General features: G+C 38.8%; 1 protein-coding gene across 3 annotated transcripts in view; it reads right to left on the bottom strand.

Moving 5' to 3' along the window:
- The window catches only part of SEZ6L (seizure related 6 homolog like), a 570,023-nt gene that overhangs the window by 355,919 nt on the left and 199,683 nt on the right, over positions 1–14,421 (bottom strand). The gene's annotated exons all lie outside the window — the stretch shown is intronic.

Here is a 14,421-nt window from a genome sequence, read left to right as displayed (position 1 = left end):
TGCCGGAATGTTCAAAACTAGAGTGGGAGCTGACAAAAGCTAGAGTGTGAGCTGAAAAATCAGAACATGATTTCTAAACTGCCATCACTCCCTCATTTTCAAGCCCACCTACACAAATCGTATATCAAAACGTTCAGCTATCCCTGCTGCCACTAAAAATCTCCACGGCTAAGCCATAGTCCTGATAGTTTTCACAATATGACTATTTGTTTGCAACTCACGCCACCCATTGACATTCATTGAAAATCCACTCTAGCCACCTCAAATTTGAAGGGCAATTTCTAAACTGTGACTGTGCCTTCATTTTTAATATTTCAGAGACATACTATGCATCAAAATGTAGGTCTGGGTCTTGTGATTCTCACAATATAAAGCTCTTCACTGTAGGATTTATAGTTTTTAAAACTACGACCATTTGAAGACGCCAGTGAAGTAAGCAATTTGGAGCAGTTTGTTTTTAATCGCTCATCTCTGCCCTACTTGAAATCTAATTTTGAATTCGTGACAGTTTTGCTGTATTCTGGTTAAAGGTTTGGAAATAAGTTTTCTACAGTAGAGAGTATTTGAGGTGATAATGCTGCTAATGTTTTTATAAATGTATGTTTTAATGTAACTGTGAAGCACTTTGGGCAACAACATTGCAATTAAATGTGCTATATAAATAAATAAAAGTTGAAATGCATTTCTCACTCTATCAAACTTGCCATATGCACTTTTTAAATTTGATCAATCAATTGGTTAGTGTAATGTATACTTTCTTTACTCACTCCAAACACTCCACACAGTTACTCTGCCTACTCCATAAAGTTACTCTGCCCAGTCCAACCTTTTCACAGTTACTCCAGCCACTCCAACCACACAACAGTTACTCAAGCCACTCCACCCAGTTACTCCGCCCACTCCAGTTGTAGACTACTGGTGGAGGCAAGAACACTTCACACAATTTCCCCAGAAATTGTAGCTTTTCTAGTTGAAAATTGAAAGGGAGTACATGAGTAGATAACAGGGCATGAGACAATCTTACAGATGGGTACAGATAGAAACGTACGTATTGGGTCAATCAAGATTTTACAGAGTATGGAGAAATTAAGTAAAAGAAATAAAAGTCAGAAAAAGAAAAGGAAGGAAAGAAGAACAGAACACTCAACAAGAACAACAATAACAGTTGCAGGTGGGCCACCAGGTCCTATCTCAACAATCAACTAGCTGTAATGTATCATATTTGCAAAAGTCTGTTCATTATCAGTCTTGGAGGGGCCAGTCCGGGTGTATCTAACCAGCTCTGCCAGATAAGCTTAAATTTACATTGCGCGTTATGGTGACGATAGGTAATTTGTTCCTAAAAGGAGAGAATTAACATATTCTACCCAGCATTTCTTAGAAGGTATTGTACTAGACAGCCAGTATCTAGCTCTTATTTTTATCTCTAAATACAAGAGACGAGTAATCATAATCTGGACACCCGAGGAGTACATCTCAGGGTCCAGCTCTTTCAGTAGACACACTAATGGATACAACGGGATGGGAGTCTGGGCGAGGGAAGACACAATCCCTAGAACATTCCCCCAATATCTTGCTAATTTTGGACATCTTCAAACCATGTGAATAAAGTCCCCTCTATGTGCCATACACTTTGGGCATAATGTTTTATCTCTCCTGCCCAACTCAACGATCTAACCGGCGTTCGGTATGCCCTGTGAAGGATAAATAGTTGCGACAGCTTGCGTGAGGCTGACAGGGAGGATTCTTCACATAAGAATCTCTTGTAATCAGAGCAGTGTTTTTTCTACTGTACTCAATTTAGCCTGACTTACTAATGCATGAAGTTAGGGGGTCCATGTGCGTGCCCATGAAACAAGCTTCTTCTTTGCATGATTAGATACATAAAGGTTGAGTTACTTAGGGAAAATACCATATTTTTTGCTAAATAAGACGCACCTAAGTTTTAGAGGAGGAAAACAGGAAAAAAATATTCTGAACCAATGGACTGCAGACATAGTACAGGAAATGTCCAGAGACTACAGACACAGGAGATGACCAGAGACTGCAGACACAGTACAGGATATGACCAGAGAACGCGGACACAATATAGGAGATGACCAGAGACTGCGGACACAGTACAGGAGATGTCCAGAGACTGCAGACATACTACAGGAGATGACCAGAGACTGCAGACATACTACAGGAGATGACCAGAGACTGCAGACATAGTACAAGAGATGACCAGAGACTGCGGACATAGTACAGGGGATGACCAGAGACTGCGGACACAGTACAGGGGATGACCAGAGACTGCGGACATAGTACAGGAGATGACCAGAGACTGCAGACATAGTACAGGAGATGACCTGAGACTGCAGACATAGTAATAGTACAGGAAATGACCAGAGACTGCGGACACAGTACAGGAGATGACCAGAGACTACATAGTACAGGAGATGACAAGAGACTGCGGACATACTACAGGAGATTACTAGAGACTGTGGATACAGTACAGAAGATGACCAGAGACTGCGGATAGAGTACAGGAGATGACCAGAGACTGCGTACTTACTACAGGAGATGACCAGAGACTGCAGACACAGTACAGGAGATGACCAGAGACTCCGGACACAGTACAGGGGATGACCAGAGACGGCAGACCTTTGGGAGGGAGGGGGAGCAGGTACCCGAATTTGTCCCCATCTTCTGGGACATGTGACAGGTCCCAGAAGACTGCCGGACCATTCACAAAGCGTATTGCTTCTCACGCATGTGCAGTGGGCATCCGGCTGTCACAGGTGCCCACACTAAAGATGCCGGAGCCGGAAGAGAAGACTGTACAGCTCTGGATCGAGGAACAGGTAAGGCTCTGCTGCAGAGAAGAGCCGAGCGGCCGACCCGGTAATCTGACACGGCAGCGACGGGAATACCTGACCGGCCTCTCCATATTTGCTCCATAAGACGCACAGACATTTTCCCCCATTTTTTTTGTGGAAAAAAGTACATCTTATGGAGCGAAAAATACAGTATACTGTTCACTTTGCAAAGTAAACTGTAAGGGAACTTTCCCCAGAGTTTAGCGAATTAGGTGAAGCACTGCTGACCTCCATCATCCAATCATGTGCAAGCAAAAATGCTGTTTTTTAAACAATAAAAATTTCAAATGATTGGGTATTCTTTGCAAAAGGAACTTTCATCACATTCAATAAGCCCTGGGGATAATTTCCTTGCAAAGGAAAGCATATTTTCCTTTACTAAATCAACCCTATGAAATGAACAGAGCTTCATTGCACACTTTACCTAGCTTCATAATAATAAAACCTTGTACACACAATGAGAATATCGGACAAATGATCGCCCTTTTTTTTTGCATGCTAGTTTCATATTGAAAATGAAGAGATTTCAAACTTTTTGAAAAATCCCATACGACAGAATGAAATTTTGAAAGTTATGTAATGTATTGTATTGTAATGTATTCTTTTGTTTCTGAGCGTCTGTCTTCCAATTATTTTTTTGGGACAAATACTGTATTGATTAAACAAAAATCATAAGTTTTGTTATAGTTTGTCCCTTTAGATCATTTTGCATGAACTGTCATGATCGGCTCTAGAAAATTGTGTACTAATGATCAGATTATTGTACAATCACTTTGAAAGCAGTATTTTTCTTACGATTTTCTGATTGTGTGTTATAGCCTTAAGTCACATCCATTGTGTACAGTGAAGTAAGCTTTGACTTTAAATTATGCATGTTGTAAGATAAAAATAGAAAAAAGTCAAAATATCTAAGGTAAAGATTTAATTAATTTGGAAGGGGGAGTCCTTTCATGCATTTCTTATTTAGGCATTTTGCAGACACAAAAGAAACATGGTTAGGTTTTTAAGCAGAAAACATTTATTGCAATTTAGGAACGGTGATTTTGGATATTTATACTGTACATGTACGAGGTTAAAAGATATTGGAAGTCAATTTTTTTCAAGTAGGTATCAAGTTAAACGATACAGGCAGGAGATGATTATTATGCAGTCGTTGCTACTTCTTAAGTTGTCATGCTTTGTGTCTTGTCCACCTCGTGACAACATCACGGTAATCTGTGGAATCTTCTTCTGCAGGAAAACACTGAAAATTCTATGGATTTTGACCACGGACTCTATACTGGCAATATATTAACTTGTGGTAACCATGGAAACCTCACTGTTGTAATTTCAGCAACAGAATAAAAATAGCTCAGTTTAAAAATAACATGTCTTTTTGGCTCCGCTCTATATTTTATGAGCTCTATGTTCCTATGCTGTAGGATTTCTGGCTAATCTGTTACAGTTACATTTAAAATGAAATATATTTATTGAATAAAAATAAAGTAAAACAAATCAAATGACTAACCATTTTAAATATAAAAGTACATTTTATATTATTGTGACAAATGTTACAGCTTCTTTTGCTTTACATGTATACATCATTAAAGTAAAACTTGCTATGAGAGAAATAGGGCACTGACAGTGATATCCATTTTGAAGTAGTACTAGTTTACTGTCTGCAGTCATCACCCTGTGATTCCATTACTTATTGAGTAACTGACCTGAACATGAACATGCAGGTTGAGACTGATGACTTTTCTATTTTTTCTGCATCAGTGCCTCAATAAACAGTGAATCCATAGGATTAACAAGACAAAGTGGGATCAACTTATCGAATTAAGTCAGCAATTGCAGCCTCCCTACTTCTGTCAAAACTCCTTTTCATATAGATGCCCTCCATTCCCCCTTAGCAGGGGATTCTGGACCGATCCCCTGTTCTGTCAGATCAGAAAGGAAACAGATGTCACATACGCATACGTGACATCCATGTCTGTTCTGATTTTTCTTCCAAATTGGCAATACACGAATCTAAGTTTTGCTGGTATCACCTTAACAGCTTTAATATTAGTTCTGAGGGGACTGACTCTTTTACAAATTATTGCAGGTATGGTTATTGTTACATAGTTACATTGATCCAGCTTGGACCATTATAACTATGCATATACCATACCTGTGGGATTCCTCTAGAAGCTGGAAATCACTGTAGTAGGCACCTCTACTACAAAGATCTCCACTAGCATCAAAGTCCTGTGTCAAGCTGCTGCCCTGCTGCATCATGAACACAGGAGCTTGACTGCTGGACATGGATGCCCTTCAGAGAACACGTTCCACTTCCTCAATGTATGTAAAGCATTGGGCAAAGTGGAGAGCATGATGTCACCACCCCACTTGCTTTGCATTTATTGAGAAAATGAATGTTGATCATGCCGATCAGCCAACCTCCTGTGCTGAGCAGTCAACTTGACAAAGGACCTGAAAGCTAGTGGAGACCACTATAGTAGGGTGCCTACTACAGTGATTTCCAACTTCTAGAGGGATCTTGCAGGTATGATATATGCATAGTTACATTGGTCCAAGCAGGACAATGTAAATAAGTAAAATAATCTGTATCTGGCATTATTTAATATATAAGGCTTCATGCACACTGGCCTAAAAAACACTGCCCTTAGAAGAGTTTAGCATTTTGCCTGTAGAAGCAAGTAATGTTATCCTATGTGTTCATGAACATTAGGTAGTCTAGAGGGTTTTTTTAAGGTCGGAGTTTAGAGGCAGAAAAAAAAACTTCTGCTTTGTGTTTTTGAGAGACTTTTTCTGGAAGAAAAAATGCTAAACGTTCCTAAACACTACTAAACGCTCCTAAACACTAGTACAAAAATGCTCAGAATTAGTATTTTTTCTGCCAAGAGCACTAGCATTTTAAGCCAGTGTGCATGGAACCTATAGGTGTTTAACCTCTTTGCGCTGGCCGCACGCAAATGTGCGGCCTCCCGGCATATGGACCTTGACGCTGAGTGGCCACACATTTGTATGCAATTAAGGTAAACATATGTGCTGAGAGCACTGCCCTGCGCGCTCCCAGCACACATGCCCAGTACTCACAGAAAGGTCCCCATCTCCTCTTTCGATCGGGACCTTTCCCGATCATGTGACTGCTGTGATGGCGAATCACGGCAGTCACATGACCTTAAAACCCAGCCCTGCCTCACGGCTTCTGAAACCCTTAAAGGGCCGGGAGGCACCGGTCCAAGGGGTTAAGCAACATAGAAGAGTATAGTTCTCCATAAGACTATGAGTACACAAGCATTTGTGGCTTGCGTCTAACATAAATTTGGGAAGTATTTTTGATAGATCTGGAATACAGGATTTTAATTTTGAATGGGATCTTATGGAACAGTATAAGGTTAAACTGACCTCAACATGATCTTAAAATGACCTCAAAGTGATCTCAAATACCCATGTATACTAACCCCATATTTGGATACGTCTCATTTTTAGCAACTTTATGCATGAGATTACAAATGCCTACATGGTCCATAAAGCTGCAATATGGGCTGCTTGAAGTGTTCCTTTCTCAGTAGTGGTTGACCACATCTGCAATATTTGGCTATTTATTGTGATGGCAACATATGAGTCCTGGCTAACTGCCCATACTGTAAAAAGGACATCAGAAATTGTCTTGTTGTAAGGTACCTGCATGTCTCAGTGCAGACCTTGAATAATTACATTTTACATTCCACCCCAACTATGTTTAGATGAATACCTAATAGGCAGGCAAGTCAAGAACAACACATACAATCTGCAATTATAAGCTGTTTTTGGCATCTTAAATGTCTTCAAATGTCCTGGGAACACCCCCCATTTTCAATGCGCTGTCTTTTTGAACAAAATTCACTATACCAGCTAGTCCTCTGTAATTGTCTATCTGTGTAGTCAGCTCCAGTCTGCATGAGCAGGTAGACATATCATGGCGTAAACAAGATACTTTGAAATCATAAAAATGGATTTGAAAGTATGAACTTTAACTTATATATTGCATTATAACTAAGGCTGCTTTAGAAACCATGTTGATATGGATAAAGGAAATGCAGTAAATAAAGGATTCTATCTTATATGCATTTGCACAATCAGACAATTTTGTTTTGCAATGTATCTTTCCCCTGGTTTCTGTAAATAGTAGTTACATGCTCATGAATAATAAAGGATGAGAAATTGTTCTCTGTCCTTCAGGGAAAAATATCTCATGAACGGTTTAGTCATAAATATAAGAACATCAGTTAATATTCTATCCAGACCCTAAAATCAGCAGTGGAATAGGTTCCTTTGAGGCTTTCCTTCAGGTTACAGAGAAAGGGATTCACTAGATGTTATTTATCTGTAGAGGATGATGCTAAATTTCTAAGCTAAATGTAGATTTTCAGATTTTGATGTAACAATTTATGAATGTAATGCACATATTCATTGTTTTTGACTTTTTTATCAAAAGTAATTGAAAAGTCGGCTTCTTACCAGCTGGGAACCAGGCTCTCCAAAAATTGTATATCTCAGGATACATTACTGACACAGCACTTGTTTATGCAATGAAAGCCCTACTGGTAGCAAGTGACCAGGATCTATGACCCATCCTTATCCTCTGCATTTGATATGGTGAACCATGAACATTTAATATGGATGTTAGAATAACTGTAGTCTTGAGGGCAGAGCTCAGTTAGTTTCATTCCTTCTTCTCTGTCAGAGTATGTCTGGAGTATAAGTATGAAACCACTGCTCTCGCCCAGTACCACATTTGTATGGTGCCCCACAAGGCTCAGTACAGCCCCCAATACAGTTTACAGTTTTTATTACACCACTGTAGCACAATGGATTTAAGTAAAAAAAATCATGCACAATGATATTTAACCTTTAGGCTACCTCTATGTGATCCATCTTTGCCATCATCACAAATTTCTGCCAGAAGGAACTCCAACACTGAAGCCCTATGAAAGTAAATATTTATACAGTAGTGGTGTCTTGAAGTCTTCTACTATGGGTTCTGGATTTGTTATTATGTTTTGACTATTCTTGAAAGGTAGGGCTTGGAGGTTTGATCACCAGTTTGGTTGTCGAACTTCAAGGCTGCATGCAGTTCACTGGTTCAAACTGAAATTTGACAAAGCTAAGATATTGTTGGTGGTTGGCTTGTATCTAACCAAAATAGAACAGTAATGAGGAATGCTTTTCCCTAAAGCTCACACTTGGTATGGTGTTTAGTATAACAGCTCAATATCAAGGGTCAGCTGTTGTCAAATTCTTATTTTTTTACCTGAAGAATGATGAATATGAATAAGAAGATAAATCACCTCATTTCAATTACCAAAACAAATTAAAATGGAACTTTACACACAGGAATAATTATGCTACCGAAATTAGCATGGGTTGTAAGTTGCCTCCAGTATCCTTCCTGTTTCTTCTTGCTGGAGGTTGTCATTTTGCTGAAGCCCAGAGCCCCTGGGCAACAGTAAGTATATAAGCTGTTAGTAGATTGGCCTTTAGATTTTTGGCACAGTGCCACGAAAGAGAGCGCAACTGAGCATGTTTTACATAGTTAAACCTGCAAAAGAGGGCAGCATGAAGTGATCTAGCAGGACTTAATTTTCTGACTAAAGTTCCACTTTAATGAAGTTGTTTTGTTTCAACAAGATTATTACCATGCTGTAGGCTAGCCAGAAAAGGTCCTACCATTATTCCGATCAATACTGTAGCTAGACTGGATAATAAAATGTCTAATGAGCGCTACCAGGGAAAGGAGCTTAAATGTATATGTATAGAGCCGCTAGAACACCAAAAAGGTAACCAAAAAACCTTCCAGAAATATATGTAAATAGTATAGGTGCAGGACTGGGGATAAGACCAATAAAGTGCAAATAATGGACAAATATAACATGCAATATGCAAAATCGTCCTTAAGAGCATAAAAGTACAATAAATGATATCACTAGTGGTGATATCATATATGTGATATATATATGTGATCCAGAGGTGATAGATACATTTTAATGAGCAGAACGTGCACTCACCAGAGGTGCGTATTTATTACTCATAAAGGAGAACTCCTGTATCATCAGGCACACATTTGGTCATCTGTATTCTGGTCAGGTTGCATTCACTATCATCGTCTGGTCACAAGCGTATCAGGATTCCAGGGATCCTCAGTAAATCACAACATCTGGGGTCACCTTCTTTAGGGCAGGCACTGCGGAGGATGGCACTCACAAGGAGAGCCCAATAAGGGACACCACATAGTGTGATAGGTATTCAGCTTTACATCCTTAATGGATATACTCCCATCTTCCTGTCTGCCCTGCAGTGTTCTCTTCCCTCCCAGCTATATTTTGTAGAAGAATACTTTGGGGTTCATTTGTAAACAAAAATAAATGCAATGCTATTTGTCTTGTGAAACTGCATGTAAAGAACTTTCATTCTGTGCAAACGGGGGCAAAAATTTATGTTTTAAGTTATTTTCTCTCCAGGTGGAATGGTATTCTTCATTTAAAACACAACCCCTGGCAAAAAGTATGAAATCACCACTCTTGGAAAATGTTCATTCAATTGTTTAATTGTGTAGAAGAAAAACTAATCACAGACATGCCTCAAAACTATTTTCATTTAAGATTCCAACCTTCTGGCTTTAAGAAACACTTAAAAAAAATAAAAAAGAAAGAAAAATGTAGTCAGTTACAACTGCTTTTGCAGATCAAGCAAAAAAATATAGAGTCACTCAATTCTGAAGAAAATGTTATGGAATCATGAAACAAAAACACTACAGTACATCACTAGTACTTTGTTGCACCACCTCCAGCTTTTATAACAGCCTGAATTCTCTGAGGCATGGGTTTAACTATCGACAAACAGTATTCTTCATCAATCCGGCTCCAACTATCTCTTATTGCGTTGCCAGATCAGCTTTGCAGGTTGGAGCCTTGTCATGGACCATTTTCTTTAATACCCATCATAGATTTTTAATTGGATTAAGGTCTGGACTATTTGCAGGCCATGCAATTGACATGTCTTTCTTGAAGGAGAGTTTTCAGGGCTTTTGCCCTATGGCAAGATGCATTATCATCCTGAAAAATGATGTCATCGTCACCAAACATCCTTTCAATTGATGGAATAAGAAAAGTGTACAAAATCTCAATATAAACCTGTGCATTTATTGAAGATTTAATGCCTGCCATCTCCCCTGTACCTTTACCTGACATGCAATCCCATATCATCAATGATTGTGGTAATTTGAATGTTTTCTTCAGGCAGTCATCTTTATACATTTCATTGGAACGGCACCAAACAAAAGTTCCAGCAGCATCACACTGTCCAATGCAGATTCGTGAATCATCACTGAATATTAATTTAATCAAGTCATCTATAGTCCATGATTGCTTTTCTTTAGCCCACTGTAACCTTGTTTTTTCTGTTTAGGTGTTAATGATGGTTTTCATGTAGCTTTTCTGTATATAAATCCTGTTTCCTTTAGGTGATATCTTACAGTTCAGTCACAGACATTGACTCCAGTTTCTGCCCATTTGTTCCTCATTTGTTTTATTGTGCATTTTCTGTTTTCAAGGCATATTGCTTTAAGTTTTCTATCTTGATGCTTTGATGTCCTTTTTGGTCTACCAATACGCTTCCCTTTTATAATCTTCCCATTTGATTTGTACTTGGTCCAGATTTTAGACACAGCTTACTGGAAACAACCAACATATTTTGCAACATTCTGTGATGATTTACCTTCTTGAAGAGGTTTTATTATCCTCTCTTAGTTTCAACTAACATTTCTCATGTTGAAGTCATGATTCATGTCAATCAGCTTGGTGCAACAGCTCACCAAGGTGTACAAGCTCTCTTTTTTAACTGCAGACTAATTAGCAGGTGTAATCTGATGCAGATGTTTGTTTTAGAACTGCAAAGTACATGGTGAATCCATAATATTTTCTTCAGAATTCAGTGATTCGATACCACATTTTTTCCTCTGCTTGATCTGCAAAAACAGTTGCATTTGACTATAGTTTTCTCTCTTTTTTATATTTTAAAAGTGTTGGAATGGCAACTGAAAATTATTTTGAGGCATGTCTGTGGTTATTTTGTTTTTGTATATAATTAAACAATTGAATGAACAGTTTCCAAGAGTGGTGATTCCATACTTTTTGCCAGGGGTTGTAGAGTGAATCATGAAAATACCACTTTATTACTTTATATGAAGCTGATGATCATAGGAAATAAATACTTATTTATTAGATCCTTTGTTTCCTCTAGTGGCTGCAATGTAATATTTTCCTGATTCAGTTTGTTCTGTATGAAGAATAACATTCAACCTGGAGAGAAAAAAGGCTATTAACATGCAGTTTCCCTGGACAAATAGCTCTATATTTTTAAATACATCACTGTTTACTGTCAGCAGTACTGAAAGCCTCCTACACATGGATAACTTGTGCTCTCTTGGCTTATGTGGCATCTCACTCCATCTGTTTGCCTCCTTTGTGTTTACCCCCCACACATTTCTTAGCAATGTTGCATTCTCCTCCTGTGAAACATATTCAGTAATATTCAATTTTCTGGTGATTTAAACCAGCTCAGATGCAGACCAGGGACTTTATGTCCCCAATATATATGTGATGGACTGGGAGAAGGGATCAGAGGTCTAATAGACCTCTGATGTCTCTATAAATAGAACTTGTTACCACAATATAAAGAATATTACAAGTAAAAATAACAGCAAAAGTGTGTCCTACCCTCTTACTCTTCATACATCGTCATAATGCTAGCAGACTAACCATTTTAGCATGTAGGCAACTGTCAGTTTTGCCCTTCAGTGAGCTGCTGGGATGGGGCGATGCAATGCGCTTTTCAAAGCATACCATTGTTTCTTTTTAATTTTGTTTGAAGTGCACAAAGTGACACTTCATTTATATCATTTATATCTCTGAACAGTGTGGAGCATTGCATTACAGTGTGGTGACATGCAATGCCATCCAGTGTGCTGCAGAAAAATACAGCATTTGCATTTTTCTGCACTGCACATCAACATGCGCATTGTGATGTGAATGAGGCACATAGATGAAACTGTTTTCTTTGTGTCCACACATAATGTGAACAAGTGCTTAAGCCGGCCATAAATGGATAAAATCTCAGCCGGTTCAGCTGGGACTCGTTAGGATTCAATCCATCCATCGACGTCAGTACAACTAGCCTGGAGGATTTTTTTCATACAATAACTGCCGGCGCCTATAGCTGTTAGCACGGGCAGACTGACAACTCATCGGGCCCTCGGGCAATAGGGGATCATGGGGCCACCCACACTCAAACCACACCCAAAAAAGCCAGTCCGTCCTTGGCTGTTAGCAGTGATCATTGTGTTCTGTTGGCAGGGAAAGTTCCCCGCCAGCAGAACACAATTGCAATGCAGAAGGAATTCACCTATTGACACAGTCGGAAATCTAATGATTTTCTTTCCCTACACCCATTGTGGAGAAAGAAAATTGCATAATCTATGGGCTGCTTCACCAATCCTGTGTGTACATCATGTTGTTTAAAAGAGAAAATGTCATTTTGCCCATTTAGTCTTCCTCCTTACCCATTTATGCCCACCCTTGTCAGTGCACCTCTTGGTTGCTCTGTCACAGCTACTGCAGTATAGGGGAGAATTTGACTCTTCCTTCTCGGATGCATAGATTTGACCTGAGCAACTAATTGTCAGACATAAACAGTACCACTTAACAGGAAGAATTACATCATTTTTTTTTGCCATAAAAATATTACACTCACAGACAGGATTGACTGTTTAAATATTAAATCCTTTTGGCTGTTAGAACTACATATCAGTATTTGTTACTATCATGTATTGTGTTAAAACAAAATATATTTGTTATGGGGTATTGATTAACTTATTTTTTCTTTTAGTTTTTCCAGTGTGTTTGATCTTATCCCCTGAGGAAGCCTAATGGGCGAAACATGTTAGGATTCATCAAACCGTGTTTATATGATGTTTGGAACTATTATGTGTGGGACTGTACCTCATCAAACCTCCAATTGCTTTGTTTTTTTTTAACAAATCGATTCTTTTAAATTTGAGTATGCAATAAACTCTATAGGTGCAACGTCATTCAGTACAACACATACTTAAAGATAAAACCATTAAAGTCCCAAATTTTGAGGAGTGTTTTATTCTCCTTTTTTTCTTGTACATTGTACTATTCATGTCTCACTACAGTAATTGCTTGGAGCACCACTAAAGACCAGGAATGAGAGGAAATAAAACGATGGGATGATTTGTTTAATAAAATCCTTTTAGGACAAGAACCTGACATCCTAAGCAATTGAGGCAATTGATACCACAGTGGAATAAGACTGTCCATTTACAACAAATTTCACAGAGAACAGGTGGTGAGAGACCCACAGGGACTTTTCTGCCTGACTCATCTGATATACTGATACAGTATGCATATGGTAATGGTAAGGTGCTGGAAATGTCTGCATGCAATAACAGGCACTTACAAAATGTATATGCTATCATTATTGCTTGAGAATTCATCCCTGCATGGCATAATGGTTAAACTACAGATTATTAAATATCAGCTTGAACTATTTTTGTACAAAGCCATTGAAGTGGAACACCAGCCAAACAACTTAATACACAATTGACATACAATACATGTGTGCGAAATGTTTTCAGATATTTCTAAATGTGCTTCGCCACTGTGGTTCACACAAACCTGTCACACTGTATAGCCAGGAGAAACACTACTGTTCTATATTTACAGCTTTGTCGATCCATGTGTCACTTCCCTGCCTTCACCCTGCTCCATCTCTAGCCTGTTGAATAGCATTACTCCATTGGCATCTTCCCAGTGGGCTCCTACTCCTGTAAGCCCACCTCAACACCTCCCTGTGCAGTCCACCTTATCTAAAACATGTTAGAATATTTATTATGTGCAACCCAATAAACCTGTTAGCCTCACAGCTTTGGTGAAATTGAAGGATTGTTGTAAATAAATATAAAGATGCAATTCAAGTTTTTTCAAATACAATTAGTGATTTCTGAATAGATCAGAACTAAAGAGTGGGTCCTTATATTTGGATTTTCACACAGTATACTAGAATAAATACAGACTGGAGTAATCAAACCAATTATTATGGCTTGCAGCAACTAATCACAGTGCATCTTCTACTGGTCTAACTATAACAGAGTTAGTTTTCATTGGTTACTAGAGTTTACTGCATGATGATTAATATGAAAATACTATTCCTCCTACTGATTCAAGGCACTTTTCCTCCCACTGACTCCAATGGTGAAGCATAATTCCTCCTACTGACACCAACAATGGGGCACTATTCCTCCCACTGACATCAATAATGGAGCACTATTCCTTCCACTGATTCCAATGGTGAGGCATTGATTCAAGGCACTATTCCTCCCACTGACTCCGATGGTGAGGCATAATTCCTCCTACTGACACCAACAATGGGGCACTATTCCTCCCATTGACATCAATGATGGAGCACTATTCCTTCCACTGATTCCAATGGTGAGGCATTGATTCAAGGCACTATT

The sequence above is a fragment of the Staurois parvus genome, unplaced genomic scaffold (genome assembly GCF_062004578.1).
Source record: "Staurois parvus isolate SC_StPar_1 unplaced genomic scaffold, SC_StPar_1.0 ptg000336l, whole genome shotgun sequence".
Classification (NCBI taxonomy): domain Eukaryota; kingdom Metazoa; phylum Chordata; class Amphibia; order Anura; family Ranidae; genus Staurois; species Staurois parvus.
The sequence above is the reverse complement of the archived record's forward strand: the minus strand, read 5'-3'. Positions and strand labels throughout refer to the sequence as shown.